This window comes from Pseudonaja textilis, chromosome 7 (assembly GCF_049901715.1).
Source record: "Pseudonaja textilis isolate UNSWEBS1 chromosome 7, rPseTex1.2, whole genome shotgun sequence".
Taxonomy (NCBI): domain Eukaryota; kingdom Metazoa; phylum Chordata; class Lepidosauria; order Squamata; family Elapidae; genus Pseudonaja; species Pseudonaja textilis.
Genome location: NC_141996.1, coordinates 28,849,529 through 28,871,362, shown reverse-complemented (window position 1 = coordinate 28,871,362; position 21,834 = coordinate 28,849,529). Strand labels below are relative to the sequence as shown.

Genomic DNA, 21,834 nt, shown 5'->3' with positions numbered 1-21,834 from the left:
AAACAATACAACAACATGTAAACAGTAAGTATAAAACAATATACGAATACAAATGGTATAAAAATACATTACAAATAAAATTATGAAATGATATTCTTCCTTAGTTGGGATGAAGATATTAAATGTCAGCTGTTCATAGTTCTACTGTTTGTTGTGAAAAATGGGCCCAATCTGTCATCCAAGCACTATCAGTGGTTTGTTCTGAAATAAAAAAAAACTTTTTCATATTGACTTAAATTCTGAAAATAAAGTCCATTAGATATCCTTGTACATCTTGGACTTTAGTTGGAACAAGGCAGTTTAATGCTACTGTATCAACCATTTTGAAACTCCAAAGCACATTTTATTCCCATTGCTTAATTATATTCCCATATAATTATTTTGGCTTGCAAAGATGTCTAAAGTACAGAGAAATTACTTATTTATGAAAAAGCATTGTAAGGTGGGATCTTATTCTCTCTTCTCCTATATTATTTTGTATGCATGCCAATTCAAATTGACATTATTCCAAAATGTTGGAGATGTAATACTTAAATAAACATAGGTGACTGAGCAACTGTAGACATCAAGACGAAAAAGCATTTGCTTTGGATGGCCCTTATTTGTAAGAACTTGGAGCAATATGATGAAATGAAATGAAGCAAAGGAAAATGTAGGCAGAGAATCAGAAGTTCCTTAGAATTAAGTCCAAGACAGAAATATTTGTTGAAGTTTTGAAGAAATTTGATGCCCCTAGCTGCTTTGAAAGGGAGGCCTGAAAGGTATTTTAGGGTTGAGCCTTGTGGGTGGCATGGAGAAACATATGACTTCTTTTAATATCCTTTAACAAAGCATGCCGCATCCCTAAAGGACTCTAAGCTGATTTATTCTTCATTGTCCAGGAGATGGGGAGCACAAACAGATATAATGGACTTATTTAAGGTAGATTTCCCAATATTGTATTCTTTAGATTTGCAGGGCTTTGAGGCTGGTTTAAGATTTTACTGTTGCTAGGAATGGGAGAATATGTTTGTTTGTTTGTTTGTATCCTGCCTTTATTATTTTGACAAATAACTCAAGACAACAAACATAATTTTGGTGTATTATTTTTGCCAAATGGTTAAATTTGCCAAATGGAAAAATTAAGTTCTCAGATTTGCATCTTTGTGAATTTGACAATTTTTTTTAATCTACAGTGTGTATTTTGTGTGTATTTTGATGCACACTTGTCTAGGAATTGTTTCCATTTGTTTCCATTTGTATTGGCACCTAACATTGAGTTGTTTACAGCATCAACAGATATCAGATGCATATGGCATAAAATAGGGCATAGTCAGTCTTTTCAATAAGCAAAGTGCTTCTGGTGGCACTTCCGTCGAAGATGGACCGAAGACGGCAATCATGTACAACAGCTTTGATCTGTGCTTATCCTGTTGGAGGGTCCCAACAGGACTGGATCCATCTTGGACCACCTCAGAAGGGTGGGGAAAGAGGGGAAGACTGCCAGCCGGGTTGAGTGGAGCCACATCTCCCCTATCTGGCTAGGCATACTCCCCTTGAAGACAGAAAGTAGCACCAGTTTTAATGACTGCCCTGAAGATGGGAAGCTTCCAGGGCTCAAGTGTATGCTGGAATGGTGAAGTGGTGAGCGGCGTGTAACTAAAAATTAACTTGGATTTTTTTTTGATAACCCTGAGAAACAGAAAGAAAGAGCCCTTGTTTAAGAAAGAGTATGACAGCAGCGAATGGAAAATAAGAGGAAAATATAAGGTAAATAAAAAACTGGATTATAAAAGGACTATAACGGAATTAGAGACTAAATTTGGAACAAGATACAGAAACTGGCATTAATTAGGCATTGGATAGAATGCTGGACTTGCCCGGAATTGACTATATTTAAAAGAGATAATGGTTGAAAATTAGCATTAATACAATCGAACAGAAAAAAGAACCTTGAAAAGTGGAAAGAGATGTAGAGCACTCTTATGATTTCATGGAAAATTACTGGTCTTATAAATGTATGAATGAGAAATGAAATGAAATAAAAGACTATATTATAACAAGAACCCCAGAAGCATTAAAAAGGGGGAGGTTGCAGCAAAAGGACAAATGAAGATAATACCTTGGGACTGTTTGGTGTTGATTGTGACAAGGAGACAGAAGGATTAATAAGAGGAATTGAGACAAACAGATATTTTTGGCAAGGACTAAAATAAGACTCTGACTTTTAATAATATAAAGAATAACTCAACTGCTTAAAACAATGGAAGAAACAGGCAAAGAATTCAAGTCGGAACTGCAAACTTCCAGAATTTTAAAAGAATGGAATGTTAAAAGAAAGAATGGAATTATTGAATACACTGGCAGAAAAATTAATGGCGATGCAATTCTCAGAAAAACAAAGAAAATTTAAGGAGGAGGAGTTAAAGGGGGCATGCATAAGCACACCAACGTGCCTACCGTCCCTGTCCTATTGTTTCTTTTATTTTTTATTTTTCTTATATGTATCCATGTATTCATAACTATATTTTTACTTATACCTATTATCTTGTAAGCAATAGACAAAATAAATAAATAAAAAATAATAAAAAAGCAGCTTAGAAGAGCACAGAGAATAAGGGATATTGCCAAAAGACATAAAAGGAATCAAAACTAAGACATTGATGATAGATGTAACAAACAAAAGGGAAAATACTCCCAAGATTAAACAAAAGAAGAAGATGTACAAGAAGAAATTCCAAAAGAGAGAACAGGAAAGGGTGGGGGGGAAAATAAGTGATTGGCAGATGAAAATAAAAAAAAAATACTAGGGGAAAAAGAGGAGTAAAGAGGAAAGATCAGGAAAATTTAGAAAAGGGAAAGCTGGCTAAAATTATAAGAAATGACAAGGCTGAGAGATTTAGAGATAAGGGTTAAAGATATTATAAAGGGGGGATACCACATGGAAATGTATTTTGGTATTTTTTATTAGAAATGTAGATTGGGGAGTTTTGAAGTTTAAAACTTATTGGGAATTACCTTAAGATTATTATATAACTATATATGAGAAAAATGAAGATACAGTGAGAGAAATTAAGAGGGCTTTATTGTTATCAAATCATATATATATGTATGTATGTATGTATCTTTGTATGTAATTGATTATCTAAGTGATATTAGAAAAACAGAGAATGTGGTAAACTGGAAAAAATTATACTATTATGACCAAAAAGTGGGATGAAAATTAAACTTTATAGGTTAAACTTGGCTAAATAGAAACAAAAAGGAAATTTAATTTTCTCCTTTTTTCTTTTTCTTTAGTACAGTGGTTCCCAACCTTTTTTTCCCCCCCGCACCCCTAAAGAAATTTCACTCGAACCTCGCACCCCCTGAAATTTATATTTTGCTCAAGGATAAATTATGCAAATTCCGAATAATATTTTATCAAAAAAAGATTGTTACTTTATTCCTTAATATAATTACCTGGACTTTTCTCGTATCCCCTGGAATATCATCTCGCACCCCAGGTTGGGAACCCCTGCTTTAGTATATACATATTATATTAGACATGAAATAGAAAATGTAATTGATCATATAAAGGATATGAAAAAATAGAGAATATAACAAATCAGAAAGGATTATATTGGAATGTAAAGTATTTGTAATGAGAGTATTATACTATGATTAAAAAGGAGGGGAATGAAAATTTAATAAAATTTAATAGGTAAACTTTGGCTAAGTGGAAACAAAGAAAAATATGGAATGGTTATATGAATATCTCTGGAATAAATATAAGATGTATTGTAGACTGGGGGATATACCATGTGGATCCTGAATATATTAGTTTTATTTTATTTTTACTGTTTATTATATATTGGCTTTGAGAAAGTTAATGAAGATAATAATGAATAATGTAAAATAAAATAGGTGGTAAGCTGAAAATGGAAATAATAGGGGATAAAGAATTGAAAATATATGTGAGGATTAAAAGTTTTTGATATTGAATTAATGAATCAAAATATGAAGTGAGAATTTATTTAAAGATCAGTGGAATAGATAATGATTTGATATGAAATTAGATAAGAAAGTTGGAAATGCAATTATGACTATGTATAAATGTTGTAACCTGGAATCACGTTGCTCACTTGAAGAGATGTGTAAAAAATAAAAAAACCTTTTCAAAAAAAAATAGGCAAATACCTTATTAGTAATATATCATCTTTAGAAAAAGTAGCATTCTATGTATGCTTACTAGACTTATGCCTGCAGGGCTGGTTCTCAAAAAGGTATGAACAGGACTGCAACTCCAGCAATAGCTCTGCCCACCTAATGCTTCAACTGGGAATTATATCACATTCCTGAAATGTTGCAGTTAGTAAATAGTAGCCACTCAGTATCTCAGCCTCCTATAATAAAAGGAAGTGGCAGTAGAATGGTAACACCTTCTTCTCTTTTCTCCATATAATATTCACACTTTGTGGAAAGAACATCAGCTGCATTTTTAAACTGAGAACAACCAGCACTTTTTGACTCAAATGGTGCAGTTGCCTTGAGAAGACTAAGCATTTGTGGATCATATTAAGTGGTTTGTGAATATAACCATTATCAAATAAGGGCTTTTCTCCATGATTGCCTGTTGCCCCATCACTAGCACATGCAGCAACTCTTTCTGGAAGACATAAATGAATGATCTCACCTTTTATTAATAATTCACTCACCATCAAAACGACTTCAGGGTGCATTTCTCTGTTGTACTTCCAACTTACACTTTGCTGGTGCCTCAAGTATTCCTATCCTTTCAAGACTAATTGCTCGAAATATAGGGAGGTGGGGCATAGGGAGGCAGGGGAGATTATCAAACTTATTACCCTTCATGATAAACCATGACTCAATTGAAAGGGCAGTCTGTCTGCTCCAAAGCACCCAGTAAACCCATCTATAGCAAACTGAAGCGCTGTAGCCCAGACAGGAGCACGTGAACTGAGATAGGGTAGAAATATATACTTTTGAATAGGCAACACAGCAGAGCAGGAAAATATGCACAGACATTGCTTTGAGGGTGAAAAGGAGATGACAATAGGACAATATCTGATTCTGCCTTCCAGAAACATTTGCTAGCCAGTTCTAACACCAGAGCAAGAAGTAACGTTAACGTCAGTTAGAACAGGGCTTTCTTAAACTGGCATAAACACTGGACAGAAGCATCTTAAATAAATCTATCAGGCAGATTTCCAGGAATTTTAGGTCAAGGAAGTGAGGCCCAACAATGCGAGGTTCAAAGGAAATCATCTAAAAGCAAATTAAGGATTTTTTTTTCACAGCAACATGGGGTTTCTCTGGCTAAAATAGCCATATCAGTCCTACAGGAATTTCTTTTTAACTTGCATAGGTGTGCACTGCAATGAATACAGGGATATCTTTGGCCTTGTCTATTTTGACCCTACCAACTTCTGGGAGTTTCTGCAAGTTGTCTTTTTAACTGCAATTGCTGATCCAAAGTAGGATGACCACTCCTGTGGCAAAGCAACCACACTCAAATGAACAGTCAATATTTTTGTCTAAGCCAGGTAACTGAAGCAGGCTCCCTTGTGTAGGGAGATCTGGCAAAGCTGGTGCACTGGAGCAGAACCAGAAAATGCAAAGAAAATATTCTCCATTTCAAGATGAATTAAGAGACCTGGGACATTTGTTTCACCTCCTTTTCTGAAAGATTGGAAAACCTATTAACAACCCTGTATAACTTTCTCCCTAGTCACAACATAGAAAAGAGACCATTTAGGGCAGCTTTGCTGAGGCAATAGTCTGGCTGAGAAGTGATGGAATTTGATTTGACCTAGCAATTGTGCAGGTCATTTTGCAGTCTTTGGAATGTTTTGGATTAGTTGGAAAGAAAGAGACAGGTGTTTTTGCAAAGATTTTTTTTTCTTTTTTGAGGTAGGCTGAGGCCCCTAACAAGGAGGTGATTTTTTTTTTTATGCTTTCCCTCTTCTTCTTTCTTTCTCATGTTTTCTGAGAGACTGCCACAGCAGTATAGCAGATGAAGTGATGGAGTTTTTCAACATTATTTCTGTGAGATGACTACCCGAAAATATCAAGGTTGCTTTTATCAGAATTCTACAATTTACGGAGTAGGCTATCATTGTGCACAATCTGCTTCTTGATGGATTAATTCAGCTGTGGTTCACACTCAAATGGCACAAAAAGAATGGAGAAAACATTTCCACATTGTCATTTTTTAACACCCACTTTCCTTTAGCTAGTTGAATCTAACTTCTAAGGGTTATTTTCGTACAAATCTCATACTTTTTTTTTTGCATTTTGTTCTATTTTCAGTTTAATTTATTTTGCTTATTTTTCCATATCTTTTTCCCCAAGGTCCAGACTTGACATTACCTAAAAATGGTTTGCCCAATATTCAGAAACTCTCATTACCCAATAATTTTCTCAAACTCTCCTCTTGAACAATCAAATCATTTTTTGAAGATTTACATTCATTCATTCCTTTTCTATGTGTATATCAAGGTCTTTACAATATTTTTTAGAAAGGTAAAGAAAAAATAGATGAGATTACCCACCTAAGTTGTATCATGTCAAATGCTGCATGCTTTGTAACATTAAAATGACAATGCTAGTCAGTTTGGGACATATTTTGATCAGTATTCCACATGCACAACTAAAGTCCAGTTTTAGCCCAGGAATGCTAATGCGAATCTATGCAAGAAGTCACCTTTAATCTAAAGATAACTTTGCAAATCAACATTGCACATGATGTCTGCACTGTACTGAAACTCTGAAAATACTCCTTTGTTTAAACATTCACAGTCTTGTTGATACCTCAAGTATATATGATTTAAAGTTTCCTATTTGCACTGATTGAACTATTACAGTTAAGAGTATGTGCAGTTATTCAAATGAAAAAGAAATTAATTATCTTACATAGCCAGTGTTTTAAGTTGCTGTTTTGGGGACGGGAAAGTAAAAGGATGATTTGATCAGAATTCAACAAAATTATGTATGAGTCTTATTTGTCTTTCCTTCTATAACTTTTTCAGCTCACAATGTTTCTTTACGTAGATGCTGAACACAGATTTTATAATGTACACAGACATAGAACATGCATGGATTTATTTTATGTACAAGTAGTCCTTATGACCTCATGACCATAATTGAGCCCAAAATGTTCACTGCTAAGCAAGACAGTTATTAAATGAGTTTTGACCCATATTGCAATCGTTTATTGCAACAGTTGTAAAATGAATCACAGCAGTTAAGTTAGTAACACAATTGTTAAGTGAATCTAGCTTCTTGAATGATTTTGCTTGTCAGGTCGCAAAAGGTGATCACATGATCAAAGACAATGTAACTGTCATAAATACATACCAATTGTCAAGTGCCCAAATTTTGATCATGTGACCATGGGATACTAAAATGTTTGGAAATATGAAAAATGCTCATAAGTCACTTTTTTCAATGCTGTTATAACTTTGAATGGTCACTAAATGAATGTTATAAATTGAGGACTACCTGTACCTACTTAGAATAGCTCAATGGCTTCTGTTTCACTACAGGTTAAAAACCCTAAATGAGTTTTCCAATTAAATGATGAAGTCCCTGCACTAAAACACCTTTTTAATCTTCTCACTGATCAAAGTTTTATTTATTTAATTCAAGAAAATAATAATTCCATTTCCTATGGATTATCAAACCTACAAACAGCTTTATAACAAAAAATAAACGAATGAACCAGCTTCTAAAATCTTTAAGCTGAGGTTTCTTATTCGTGTCTTTTTGAACAAGATCTTGCCTCTGTTACAGAAGAGGCAATGACTTCTCATTCTATATAGTGCAGGTTGCTTCTCTCAGATTAGCTTGTCTTCGAAATGAAATCTGTAATCTCTTTAATCCTTTCATGAACAACATGCTCTAGACTAGACTTCAACAAGTCAACCATGTAATTTTAAAAAAAATCTAAGCATAGAAGAATATTCCCTACTCCATATTAGAAATTCACTAGCTGGCAGTCATTATTCTTTTTAATCTAAGAATTCTGCACTGCTGACCAATTTGAGCTATTGCAACTCTGGGCAGTATATAGTCAACAAATAAACAATTGGTAAAAACAAGGAGAGGCAATATAGTTGGTCATTATTCTACAGCCAAAATGCTTCCTAGTTGTATTTCACTTGATTATAATTCCTCAGACTTCAGCATTTTACACAGGTTGGATGCGTAGTTGGACTACCTGAGGAATTGCAGTTGAAAGGGAATTGTTCTATCTAGAAGAAAACTAATAGATATGAAATAAGAGCTCTAAGGTTTTCCCTATTTTCCTCATGGCTTTCCATTATTTAAAAAAACACACAGAGGAAGAGGTAAAGTCTAAGATAAGCTAAACTTAACTAGTTGTTTACAGTACAAATACTATAGGTAGTCCTTGACTTACAACAGTTCATTTAGTGACTGTTCGAAGGTACTGTTGAAAGAATTATCCTTCTGGGTTCACTTCCAAGTCGGGAAAAAGACACTGGAAACTTAGAGGCTGTTTGGAAAGATGGTTTAATGGTGGACAGTATCACATGCCCTGGATGAAGAAAGAAGGAAAAAGGGCTGAGATGCTGAGAGACCCTTAGTTTTATAACCTCTGTTGGGCCCCACCTTAATGTTTCCTGTTCCTGTGTAAGAAATATATCATATAGGCTGTCAGATTCCTAGGGGCAGGGGTCTTAACTAACTTTGTAGGCTTGTCTACAAAGTCTGGACCACATGGCTTCACCTGAGTGTTGGCTGATACAATCTTGCCAGGCCAGGTGGTGAGATGGGTAGAGGTCTTTATTATGTAGAATACTCTGGCCTAGGCCTTAATGGCCATTAGCAAGGGTCGGGGGAGGAGCTGAGTTTCTGCCTCTCTGAGGTGAGTTTCTGCTTCTGAGTTTCTACTCTTTTTAGGGGAAATATTCTGCCTTTTTAATTTTCTTAGGATATTTCAATTTTCTAGGAGAGGGGTGGTGCTAACTTCCTACAGTACAATGGCAGTGAAAGTGGCTTATGACCATTTTTCACACTTACAACTGTTGCAGCATTCCCATTGTCATGCGATCAAAATTCAGATGCTTGGCAACTGACTCACATCGATGACAGTTGCAATGTCCTGGGGTCAAGCGATTACCTTTTGCAAAACTTCTGACAAGTCAGTGGGGAAGCCAGATTCACTTAACAATCATTTTACTAACTTAACTACTGCAATGTTACCAACTGTGGCAATTAAGGTCATTAAATGGGGCAACATTCACTTAACAATTGTCTCAGCAACAGAAATTTGGGCTTGTAAATTGAGGACTACCTATATTGCATCTACTTGTTTTTACCAATTGTTTATTTGTTGACTGTACAATGCCCAGATTTGCAATAGCTCAAATTGGTCAGCCATGCAGAATTCTTAGATTTAAGAACACCCCCATCCTCATCCTCATCATGTTGTAGCAGTGGTTAGAATTCAGTACTGCAGGGCTAACTCACTGCTCACACCGGGAGTTCAATTCGGAGCAGCTCAAGGTTGATTCAGCCTTCCATCCTTCTGAGGTCAGTCGGTAAAATGCAGTTCTAGATTTTTGGGGGCAATATGCTGATTCTGTAAACTGCTTAGTGATGGCTGTAAAACACTGTGAAGCTGTATATAAGTCTAAGTCTAAGTGCTATTACTATCATCATCTTCATCATCGCAGCATGATGCATGATGCAATTAACCATCCATTCTGGTTAATTGATTCCATTATCAAAAAGCTCTTACTGTTAGGAAGTCTGCTTCAACATTCATTAAACTCCCGCCTTCCTATGACTGAAATCTATTATTTTGGTTCCTTGTCTTTAGAATGAAGAAGTCTTTACACATACACACACACACCAATTATCTCCTTTCTTATCCCTTATCAAGACTTAAACGTTCCCAATGCCTGCAATCTCTGTTCGTGGGATTGATTTTCCTGTCAAAAACCTGCTTGAAATGATCTGTCCCTCCATCATCACATTTAAATGTACCTTTGCGATCCGTGGTCTGATTGGTGTGGCTTTTTTTAAAAAAAAAAAGAGTATTCATTACGCTAAAGAGTGATGGCACTAAGCACTACAGCCAACTTGCTCCTAACTTTCGTATTCCGCCGCCTGTTGCTGGTCAATACGGATCAGCAGCTAGGACTAAAGATCGCTGCCTATCAAGTTGCAAAGCAAAGGACTAGCCACCAAAGACTCCCCTTCTCTTCCTCCCCTCCCGCCCAAACTTTTGCATCGGACTTTCCCATCCTACCCTTCTCTCACATTTGGAAAATCGATTTTACAAGCAGTCTTTTAAACATCGCCCTTTTCCTTTCTTTTGAGGTGTCAGGTGCAAATGGAGGGCTCCCCTCTCTCGCCGCCGACCCAGCGTGAAGGGGAAGGGTATTGTTGGGACCCCCTTTGGAGGGAGCTCGGTTTCCCCTCTTTTCACTTCTTCAGCTCCTCCCTCTTTTCTCCCCTCCTCCGAAAAGGAGGAGGAGGAGTGGGAGGTTCCAGAAGTGGGCGAGCAAAAAGAAGGGAATTGTTTGAGAGTTCAGTCATCCAAAAACCTTCTCCCATATGGAGGGTCTGGCTGCCTCGATTCCAGCGCCTTTCCGCAGCGTCTCCTTCCTATCTCGCTAGGCTTTTTAGGAAAGTTGCAACTCTTCCTAAAAGCAGCCAGCATCCAAGTTACAACGGTCTCCTGTTTTTTGTTTTTCCTTGAAAGCCTCTCCATCCAGGTCATCCGCTCCAGCTTTACTTTGGTGAGTGATTCGCAGATCTGTCCGGCCTGAAACCTTATTCAGCCTCGGGGTTTCAGCTTCTTTGTTGCTGTTTTATTTTTCCTCGCGTTCCCCCTCCTCCCTTGCCGTTCCTTCCTTTTCCTTAGTTGGGTCTCCCGTTAGCATCAGCGGAGATCTTAGGTGAGTCTGAAACATATCCCCCAAATAACAGCAAAGCCATTCCCGGGGATGATTGAAACAACAACAAGGGAAGAACCAGATTGATTTTTATTATTTTTATTATCATTTTATTTTACTATTTTTCTATGTCAGACGTAGTTTGATACTTTGTTGCCCTGAAAATTTAAGGAAAGGAATAGGGATGTTTGGTAGGATACTTTGAGAGAATTTGGTAATTTGTGAGAAAAGAGAGTAGACTTCAGTGATTCTCTCAACTGTATTTATGCACGTTTGTTTCTCCTCCTAGACAGGTGGGATTGTACTACGCTTCTCTTACTTTTTTTTGGTATCTTGAGCCTTGACCAAAATAGAAGGCCTGGCATCTGCTGTTAAACCACAGCACTTGACTAAACTTCTCCCAATAACAATGCTCTTGGAAATTCTCCATAGCAGCCTGTATCTCTCCCTCTGTATTTCTATTGATCTATCTATCTATCTATCTATCTGTCTGTCTGTCTGTCTATCTTTATCTGTTTCTAGAAAAGTGCACTCTTGGGTTTTGACTAGGGATAGAGAAGTGAAGCATGTAAATACAGCAGCATTCTTTGCTTCTACTGGGCACAAAATGCATGGATGGGTTTGCTGTGAAGAAACACTTTTATTGCTTTCCTTTTCCCTTGTAGCTGCTTGGTCTTGGCAGACATTTTTAAACACAGCAGAATTTGAAAATGTTACTTTTTCTTTATGTACAGAAAAATTTTAGATTTCATAACTAGATGTTTAGCTGTGTTGTCTAGTGGATTGGAAGGAAATAATTATTTACAGGAGCATCTTAAATCAAGTTCAGTTAAGTACCAAAGTTAAGATTTAGTGGTTTCTATAGGAGATTGAACAAAAATGCATTATTGTCTAAAATTTGTACAAATTGTAGGGCAAGTGTTACTTTTCTTTGAATTCTGTTATGAGTTACACAACTTTTGAAAAACTTATTAGAGATTCCTTGTGTTCTTTCTTTAGATCTCATTATTGCCATACTTAAGAATACAACCCCACAGCTCTTATTAGATGCAAAACTCAATGTGAATATTTGGAATATTGTATTATATAAAGAGTATTCTTTAAGCAAAGGAAGACTATGCTAATCTATACATTATTAAAACTCTTCTGTCTGTCACCTTTAACTGGGCAAAACAGTGCATTATAGTGCAAAACCTTTTCAACTGAGATACCTCAAATGGGTTAACTTAAAAAATGCATCCAAAATATAGGGCCCATGACTCTTTTGGAATTGAAATTTGGCAAGTTTTATAAAGCATTTTATAATCTAAAATTATAACATCATGCAAGATGTCATAACACATTTCCTGCGGTCTATTCCGATGTTTGTGCTATACAGTTCAATATGGACTACTTTCAAGGCACATCTCTAAATAACTGTGAATTTTTAAGAACTATTCAAGTATATTAGAAGTTCTGTTATGGTTGAAGGCCTGATAAGGAAATATCCTTGAAACGATGACCCAACAAGTCGTGGATTGTTTAGTGTTTTCATATAAGTATATAGAATTGATTTGCATAGGTGGGAGCTAAGTGCAATTTTATTTCCTGTTTCTTTAGGCTTCCCAACTGTTTTCTTAATGAAAGCTTTGAAATATAAGTGCACTAAGTCACTAGTGAATCAAAAACCAAGTGTCTAAATTACAGGTAGCTATTTCTAACAAGGACTGAGTCAATAATGTTTATGTGTCTACTCCAATGTGAATTTATGTGGTCTAAAATCTATATAATAGATCTGACCATCATAATCTTCTTTGGTTTTAATGTATTGTTATAACAATCCATCTTTCCTCCCAGTTATTTTGCTTTATCAAGTTTCTTACGGGGAAAAAGCAGAGAAAGGATTTGTGTATGCTGAAAATAGTTGTTTATGCATTACTTTCTTGTTGGTAAATAAATTAATTGACAGAATAGAGTAAGTTTTTATTGGTCTAAAATCTGCACATGCTCTGTGAATAGACCTATAATTATAAGTTATAACAGAAAAAATATTTTGATATTTTATTGTTTAGTCTATATCCTGATCTGCACAAATAATTCAACTACTTTATATAAGATATCATATTTCTTAAACTCCATGATAGTGAGGATGTGTGTTTCTGTATGTATGTGTATTATTTTGTACAGAGCTTTTATCATCATTTAAGGTTCATGGGATGCTTAGTTTCCAATCTAGTAATTTCATTCTCCAACATAGCATTCCTAAATTTATTTATTTAGTGTTTTTATTTCCCATCTTTTATTACATGAGCTAAATAGCATTTTCCCATCAACCTAACTGAAGAAATGTTAATCATATTAAAAACTTTGATATTTAAAAAATTGTATGTCCCAACATATTTGGAGACTGTAATGCTCAAGGCCTAGGCAACATGAGGAATCTATGAAGCCTAGCTACTGGACTGCTGAACAATAACTACAACTACTTCTGACCAACATGATCAAAAATTGTGGTTGAATGAAGTTTCGGCAATGTCTGAACTAATGTTATTTATTTTGGTAATTTCTGCCATGAAATATATAGGAAGAGAATAGCCAGTAGGGTACAAAGTAAAAGTCAGGGGTATTTCTTGCTAAAACTGACATCTATGATTATTTCTTACCAACAAACAGGAAATAAGTGATGACATGCGTTGCAACTGATTATTAGAAATGTACAGTCATTAAAGTTGGTTCTGTTGGTAAAACTGAAATATAAAAAAGATATATTAAGAGGATATGAATTTGTTATGTTATTAATTTACACCGATGGTTAATTTTTAGAGAAGTATGATAGTCACAGAAAATGTGTGTAACGCACCTAGTTAAAATGTCTGCTGCTTCTACAATTTAAGGCGTACAATGAATCTCTTAAGGTTATGTTTCCAATAGCTCTGTGAAGGGGCATATATGTTGAAACTACTTTCAATGTATAGCATTGGATTTTCAAAAGCATATCACATTGATGCATTTCTCCTTAACCTAGGAGTCATGGTGGCGCAGTAGTTAGAATGCAGTACTGCAGGCTATTTCTGCTGCCTGCCGGCTGCCTGAAATTTGGCAGTTCTATTCTCACTGGCTCAAGGTTGATTTAGCCTTCCGTCCTTCCAAGATCAGAAAAATGAGGACTCAGATTGTTGGGGGAAATATGCTGACTCTGTAAACTGCTTAGAAAGGGCTGTAAGGCACTTTGGAGCAGTATATAAGTCTAAGTGCTAATGCTATTGCTTACAGTGTTAAGACCTGTATCAGTGATAAGAAGGACAACCATGATATGTCTAGCATTAATCTAGAACTGCATTTCTCAATGTCAGACCCTTTAAGATGTGTGGACTTCAACATACAGAATTCCTCAGCAATTGTGCTCTAGAAATTTTGCTATCTATTATTGATAAAGTTGATGAAAACTTTTAAATAAAGCTGTACAAGTTACTCATACTGAATCTGTGGTATTTCACTCTATTCATGTTATTTGTGTGTGTAAAAATGCAGGGTAGTAAGAAGTTTTCTCTATACTAATACTATGAACTTGGGAACTTGAGTTAAATACAAAATCACTAAACTCTCAGAATCATAATGAGGTCATAAAAATATAAAATGAGAGGTAAAGTTTAAGCATTGCAAATGTACAATGTATCTTACAAATAAATGCCATTGGCTTGTTTTTGATAAATAACACTGCAGCTAACATCTACTAGTACTCTTCAGGAATCTCTCCAGAATCCATGATATGGGTGTGTTTGACTTCAGATAAATAAATTTCAAAGTAAGGGCTTTGAAATAGAAAAATAGATTAGAATATTTGAAATAAATTTAAATAAAACTACATATACATTTAACATACTGTATACAGATTCAAGTAAGTGATCCTGGTTGTCTCCTGTTATATTTTGGATTTAGATCTATTCATGTTTTGAGAAAATGTCCTTGATTACATTTTACACACAGCTATGCCATTTTCAAAGTTTCCAGTTCTCCAAGTATGGAATAGACGAGTTGACTGCTTGATAAAATGTGTCCTTGGAAAAACAGAATAAAGTTGTGCACTAATTTGGATCTGAAGGCAAAAAAGTATTTTTGACAATGTGATAGCACAAAGATTACACTTACCTGAGCCAGCTTCTTAAAACAATTGAAATAGTTGGATCACCCAACTATTTTCTGCCACATAACAGCTTTTTGCTTTCAAATTTAAAGCGGTGCATAGTCCCAGTACATAAACTTTTGTGTTTTCATATCATTCTAAACACAATTCAGATCCTGAATATTGTGGCCATCCTTTTGGAAAATAGCTAAAGCTTGATTGTCTTCCATGTCTGCTGTGATTTTGTTAATCATAGTTAATCTTATTTAAAACTACGTAAGTTCAACTTTAAATTCTGCAGCTCTAAGTACCATTGGTTTTTGTATCTCACTGCAGAAGCTCAGTTTAACTTTGGAACCTTTAAATCATTAAAGGCAAGAACCTTTTCGGAACTAAAAAAGTCTTCAGCGGTGATTAAACAATCTGCTTGTAAACTCACATTGAGAACTTAATTTAAGCCTCCAATTGTAATCCAAACAAGTGGAGATGACCCATATGGGTTGCTAAATGTACTAGAAGTATTTTCTTTGAAGCGTGTTCGAAGAGGATTGAAATATTTAATGATTTTGTGCCTTGTGTAGCTTCTGGGGATTTTCTTTTTAGTACATGCAATCCATGATATGTGTACTCACTAGATTCTTGGAAGTGATGTTTCAGTAAAATGCCATATATGGGAGAGAAGGGAAAAATATTAAGGATCTAGCTATGTTGTCTGATTCAACCAAAATGAAACAATAGCTGGGTAACTTAAATTGCATTCCCCAATGATGAACAATTTGTTAGATTTAATTGCGTCTGTCAATCCCAGATCTGTGAAATGGTGAGTTCTGAATTTTCCTGTCCTTGCAGGAATTATAAAAAGATTAGGTATGCAACTTTTGATGTGTCATCTGTTCATATCTTTATAACTGGGATTTCCACCTATCCTTTTAGCTATAGGAGCATGAAATGAAAGCAATGGCTAAAGCATACAGTACTTTGAGAAGTGAAGTTTTGCCAGTCAACTATATCACTGTATACTCTTGTAAGGGGTGTCAAATTTACGTCGTCATGGCAGCATCATGTGACATATCAGCACTTCCCCCCCTTCACTAAACTGGGCGTGGGCATGGCCAGCATGTGACACATCTGGCCCATGGGGAGTTTGACAGTCCTGCCCTAGTAGAAGAGGACTCGGTTTGCATGCATTTTAAAAACCAGAATCATTGAACAGAAAAACCTTAAATCATGATCAAGGATGTGTCCATTAATATCTGGGCTGCAATAAAATTTTCAACAAGACTCTTTCATGCTATGATCAAACCACCTTTTAAAGTTAAGATAAGTGCCAAAGCAGTTTCTGATGCAGTGTCATCGGAAGGAAGGAGGGGGAACCTTAAGTAAATACACTGCATCTTTCATTTGTATAAAAGTTGTGAGAGAATTTATAATCAGTTGAAAAAGTTGAACTTAAGCATGGAAAAAAATGCCCAGGAAAATGTAAAACCAATAGACATAACACCTTCCTATTCCCAATACCCATTTCTCTGAAGTTAATTCCAATACATAGAGTGGCAAAGCAAGACTGTATACTGTACACATTGTCCTAGACTTAGGACCACAATTGAGATCAACATTTCTGTTGTTGTGAAACATTTGTTCAGTGATTTTTGCCCCATTTGCCTTTTCTTGCCTCAGCTGTTAAGTGAATCACTGCAGCTGATAAGTTAGTAACTTGGTTGCTAAGTGAATCTGGCTTCTCCAGTGACTTTGCTTGTGAGAAGGTCACAAAAGATGGCCACATGATTATGGGGATGCTGCAGAGATCGTAACTGTGAAAAATGGTCATAAGTCACATTTTTCAGTGCCTTTGTAACTTTGAACAGTCACTAAGCGAGTTGAGACTACCTATACCAGGTCGCTTACTTTTCAATATCTACACCAATCCCATAATACAGGGACTCATAATCTCTTCTCATTACCCTTCTGTTGCAGAGGACTCTGGCACTGTTATATGCAGAAGATGTAATTATCATGTCTATTTCTCAGGTAGGAATAAGAAGGCAATTAGGGATACTGGTGTGAAACAAAAGATTATTGCTAATCTTGTGTAAAAGAAATATTATTAATATATTATCAGAAAACTACAGTTTTAATATTGGTTTGCTACCATAAATGGCAAATTAATGGAATTAATTAATGGAACTCCATTGAACAGGTGTGTACCTTTAAATACCTTGGGATGCTGAAAGCTATGAGTAAAATCTATTTATTGGGTTTGTCAATAGAGAGAGACTCTGTAGACTTCAAAAATGTCAGATGTGCTCACAAGAAATAGATCTGGGATATGGACCTTTGAATTAACCTGAACTTAGTATCTAGTCCTATAATTTAAGGGATTCTTCAAAAAGGATTTGCATCAGCCTTTATTTATCATCTAGTATAATATAAAATTATGTAGGGCTTTTATTTTAGTCAGGCTAGACACATTGCCCTCCTCAGTCCTCTTTGGATACTGTAAGATTACTCCATTAAACTAGTACCTATGCCAATGTGGTGATGGCTCAGTAGAATCTTTAGCTATATCTTGTTTCCTTTACAAGGACTCTAGGATGACTATCAGCCTCAACCTGAAGAATTTTCCAGACAGAGAAAACAACTTTCATTTGTCAGTTGTTTCATCTGTATTTCCTTCCAGGTTGCTCAGTTTTGTGCCTCCTCTGTGATTCAACTTACTTGTAGTGGAAGATTCTAATTTATTCATTTAGACATTCTTATTTGCAGTTTATACTGTTTTATTCTATTATCAATGTACTTATATCCCTGTACTTTAAAAAATGTTTTTGTTTTCATTTATTTATCAAATATAGGTACCAGTTTACGTTTTATATTATACTGTGGCCTTATGGCTATAATAAAACTATTTTTATTTGATGATAATACTCTCCATTAAACGTAATTTTTTTATGTTCCAAAATGTTATACAATATACAGTATATTTAAATAATATAATAAAACTATGACGGTAAGAACTGTGGGGTAATCAATGTGAGAAATATAGAATAGTGTAATAATATACTGTCATAAATAAATATTGTAGCAAGTCCTTCTTTTGATATGATTATGAGTAGATTTTAAAAAAGAAAGCTGCTGCTATAAAATGGTCATATTTAAGTGTATAATTGAGACCATAGTTGGTGACTAATGGTTAGTGAACAAGTCAAGACAAGTCAAGACAGAAAATTTACAGTGTGTTCCAGGCTTCCTTGAATTAATTGTGATTGAAGCTTCTATAGGTTTATATATGTCCATATACAATAAACTGTGGTTAGTTAAAAATAGAAACATGCCTTTCCATTTTTTCCTTAACTAGAAGATGGGCCATGGACCATGTATTTGATGCCCACATTAATACTAATCTATAATTTAGTTTTATATCAGAAATAAATGCTTTACAAAGACAGGGTTCATATATCTCACTTAAGTACAATACAATTCCTTTGATTTTACTTTAAAATGGTCTATGTGTGTGTGTACACGTATACACACACACACACACACACATACACACACACACTACATGTATACTAATTTATGACTTTGCACAATTTGTAAACCTATCATTGTCTTCCCAAAAGCATTTATTTCAAATCATCCAATATACAGTTAATTAACTTAGTAATTATGATGCAATGAGAAAGAAATCAGGATATATAAAGCCTACAACTACAATCTAAGGAAGACACTTGATTTAAAAATGAGATGAAAATTAGTAATTTATGAAACTCGTTCTTAATAATCTGCACTGACTTCCAATTATCTTCATAGAAGAAGGGAAGGGCGTGGAAGGGAACTTGGTTATCTTCTAGTCCAACCTCTTTTCCAAGGCAGGAGTTTCCTATTTGGGGCAAATGATAGTAATCTCATGTGCTATGGAAAATAAGTCAATATCCTCTTCCCTTTGTAGTCTTTCAAGTACTGGAAGATTGCTATCATGTCTCCTCTTGGCCTTCTGTTTGTTAAATTAAACATACCTAATTCTTTTAGTCATTCTTCATAAGTTTTAGCCTCCAGGCACCTTATCATCTTGCTCCTCTACTCTGCACTCTGCACTTTTTGTATTATGGGAACCAGAACTGGATGTAATATTCCAAAGAAATATGGCCTCACTAACGTGGTGTACAGCAGTTCTATTGGTTCCCATGATCCTGATGTTGTCTTCTCCTGATGCAGCCTAGGACTGTGCTTTGGTAGTTGCAGTATACTACTGACTCATACTTAAGCAGTGGTCCACCAGGATATCTTTCTCAAGGTACTAGTGTTGAGTCAGCTACTGCCTATTCTCTACTTGTGCTTCTGATTTTTCTTGTTTAAGTTCAGGACTTTTCTCACTACTATTCTGCATCTTGTTGGATAGAACCCAATGCTCAAATCTATCAAGAGCCCTCCAATTTTGAGTATATTTTGAAGTGTTAACAATCCCACCCCCAGCTTTGTGTTTGTCTCTGTCTGTCCGTCCATCCATCCATCCATCCATCCATCCATCTATTTAAGTAGGGCTAGAACTCATGGTTTTCAGATTTCTAGTATGGTGCTTTAACCACTAGATCAAGTTAGCTCTCTGTTCTGGTGTAGATGTAATTTCATTAAGGACCACACACTGAATGTGCTGATCAGCCAACTGCAAATTGATCTGGTAGTGGTAGTGTCTAATTGATCTATCTTACCAAGAAGTAGGTTATAGATATGCCTTACTGAAATCTAAGTATATTACAGCGTTGATTCATGAACTAGACTATTATGAGGGCAAATATAACTGTCCCGGTATAATGTTGCAGGATCCAATATGAGTTGGCCACTAAGACCAGAGATTTAGTCTTCCAAGCTATCAGACTTGTGTTGGAGCCAATCCTCAGAGAACTTCTCTCTCTATATGTGCATTGGGCTGTTCTGTTATGTGGTACCTTGTAAAATATACTATATCCACAGCATTTCTCTAGTCCACTAATTTAGTCAATTTATCAAAGTAGGCAATAAGATTTGTTTGCCATGACCTGTTCTTAACAAATCCATGCTGGCTTGCTCATTTCTTATTCATTTGTTCTTGTTCACCTTATTCAAGATGGTTGTTCATTTCATTGTCCATAGAAATGAACAAGCGCCTACATGCTCACAAATCTGCTGCTTGATTACCTTTTTGAGGATTTTTCCAGGTATGCCCTGTGCATACTGCCTGATGCTCTCAACACTCATCTTGCATAATCTCAGGTCTTGGATTTGCATTCTTCCTACTTCCATTTCTTATCTTCTTTAAAAGGAAGAAAGAAATTTGAAGTTTTTAGTGTGCTGATCTTTGGCCATAATAAAGACTGAATTGAATTGAAATTTTTCATCGAACTGATGGCCACTCTCTGTACTTTTTGATAGAATGACTTAATAGCTCTCATGGGCCTTCCAAATATGCCAGAATAGAAAGGAAAATGCATCTTTTCAGTCATTGAGTGAAGCAGTCTTTAAGCAAGATGTCACATGACTAGTTTGCTCAATGACCACAACCCCAGCTCTCCAGTTGTAGTAAATAAGTGATGCTCAGGTGATTAAGTGAAGTACCAGGAAGAGGGCCAGGCCTCCTGGTGTGTATGGTGGGGAGAGGACCTGGCCTTCCCACCATACCCAAGAGATCCAGGCCCTTTTTCAGCCATACCAGGCAGAAGAATCATGAGAATGCTGGCATTCACCAGCATTTTTGCCACATTGGAAGTCTGTTCTTCCAGTGTCCTTTGAGAAGCAATCTGAAAGGCTCAATCCTACTGTTTGCTGGCATTTTCTCCTCAAGGGGAGAAGACTTGATGGCAAAAACCAACATTCTGAAAGGCTCTGCTAGTGTTTTTGCCAGATTTGAGATCTATTTCTCCAGCAAAGGAAAGGATTTCTCCTCATTGCATGAACAGGAAGAGAAAATTCTTGGCGCACGAAGGGAACAGATTTCAAGTCCAGTGTCCCTTCCTCTTGCAACCTTCTTTGCCAACCTCTTCTTGACTTTCTGGGGAAGCTGGCAGAGAAGGTTGCAAATGGCTATTACATGATTTCAGTGTACTTGGCAACTGGTTGTAAAAGTGAATAGGTCACCAAGTGTTCAGAGATGCAATTATGTGATGTGGTGGCTGTTGCGATGTTTTATGATAACTGGAAGTGCCTTACAGGCTGTAAAGTACCCATTCTAAGGCCGTAATGATTGCAAACTGTTGTTAAATGATGGATTGTAAGATGAGGACTAACTGTATTTAGGGCTGTTTTCATTCATTACAGGCTTGGGATTTCATTTAAGCTCAGTTTGCAATATGGAATGAACTCTGAATACTTCTTTTTCTCTTCTAAATTAAGTTTCTTTTACTTGATCTGATGATTTAGTTTTGCATTCTTCTGTTCCTCAAAAGATAGTTCTTGTGGAGTGGCTGCAATGCACCTTAAACAAGATCTTACATAAGTTTAAGACAAAAGCAGAGAATATTTAGAGAATGAGAACACATAACCACACATCAGTAATTTTGAAAGTCTTAGACAGACTTGAAGTGGTAAGAAAGTATACAAATAATGGGCTCAAGTTAGTCATCCTTGTTTTGCCTCAACAGTACCTCCAATTCTGTTGGTTAGAGAGGGGTGGTTGAGTACCCAGAAAGTTGATTTTTGTCTGATCGCTCCTGAATCATCCTGGGTTTGTGGGAAAGTCAACCCTCTTGTTTTTGGCCACAGGAATGATCTTTGGAGACAGTTGTCTGGTTCTTAGCTTTTGGGTGTGGGGAAGGATGTGTGCCAGTTTTGCTCTGCTCTTGGATGACAGTGGCT

The 21,834-nt window shown here is 35.9% G+C and overlaps 1 protein-coding gene across 1 annotated transcript in view; it reads left to right on the top strand.

Annotated features, from left to right (window-relative positions):
* Positions 1 to 10,517: 10,517 nt before the first annotated feature.
* BOC (BOC cell adhesion associated, oncogene regulated) overlaps positions 10,518 to 21,834 on the top strand; it is a 67,941-nt gene continuing 56,624 nt past the window's right edge. The window contains exon 1 of the mRNA XM_026708853.2: positions 10,518 to 10,751. The gene's annotated coding sequence lies outside the window, so the exon portion shown is untranslated. The remainder of the gene's footprint in view (positions 10,752 to 21,834) is intronic.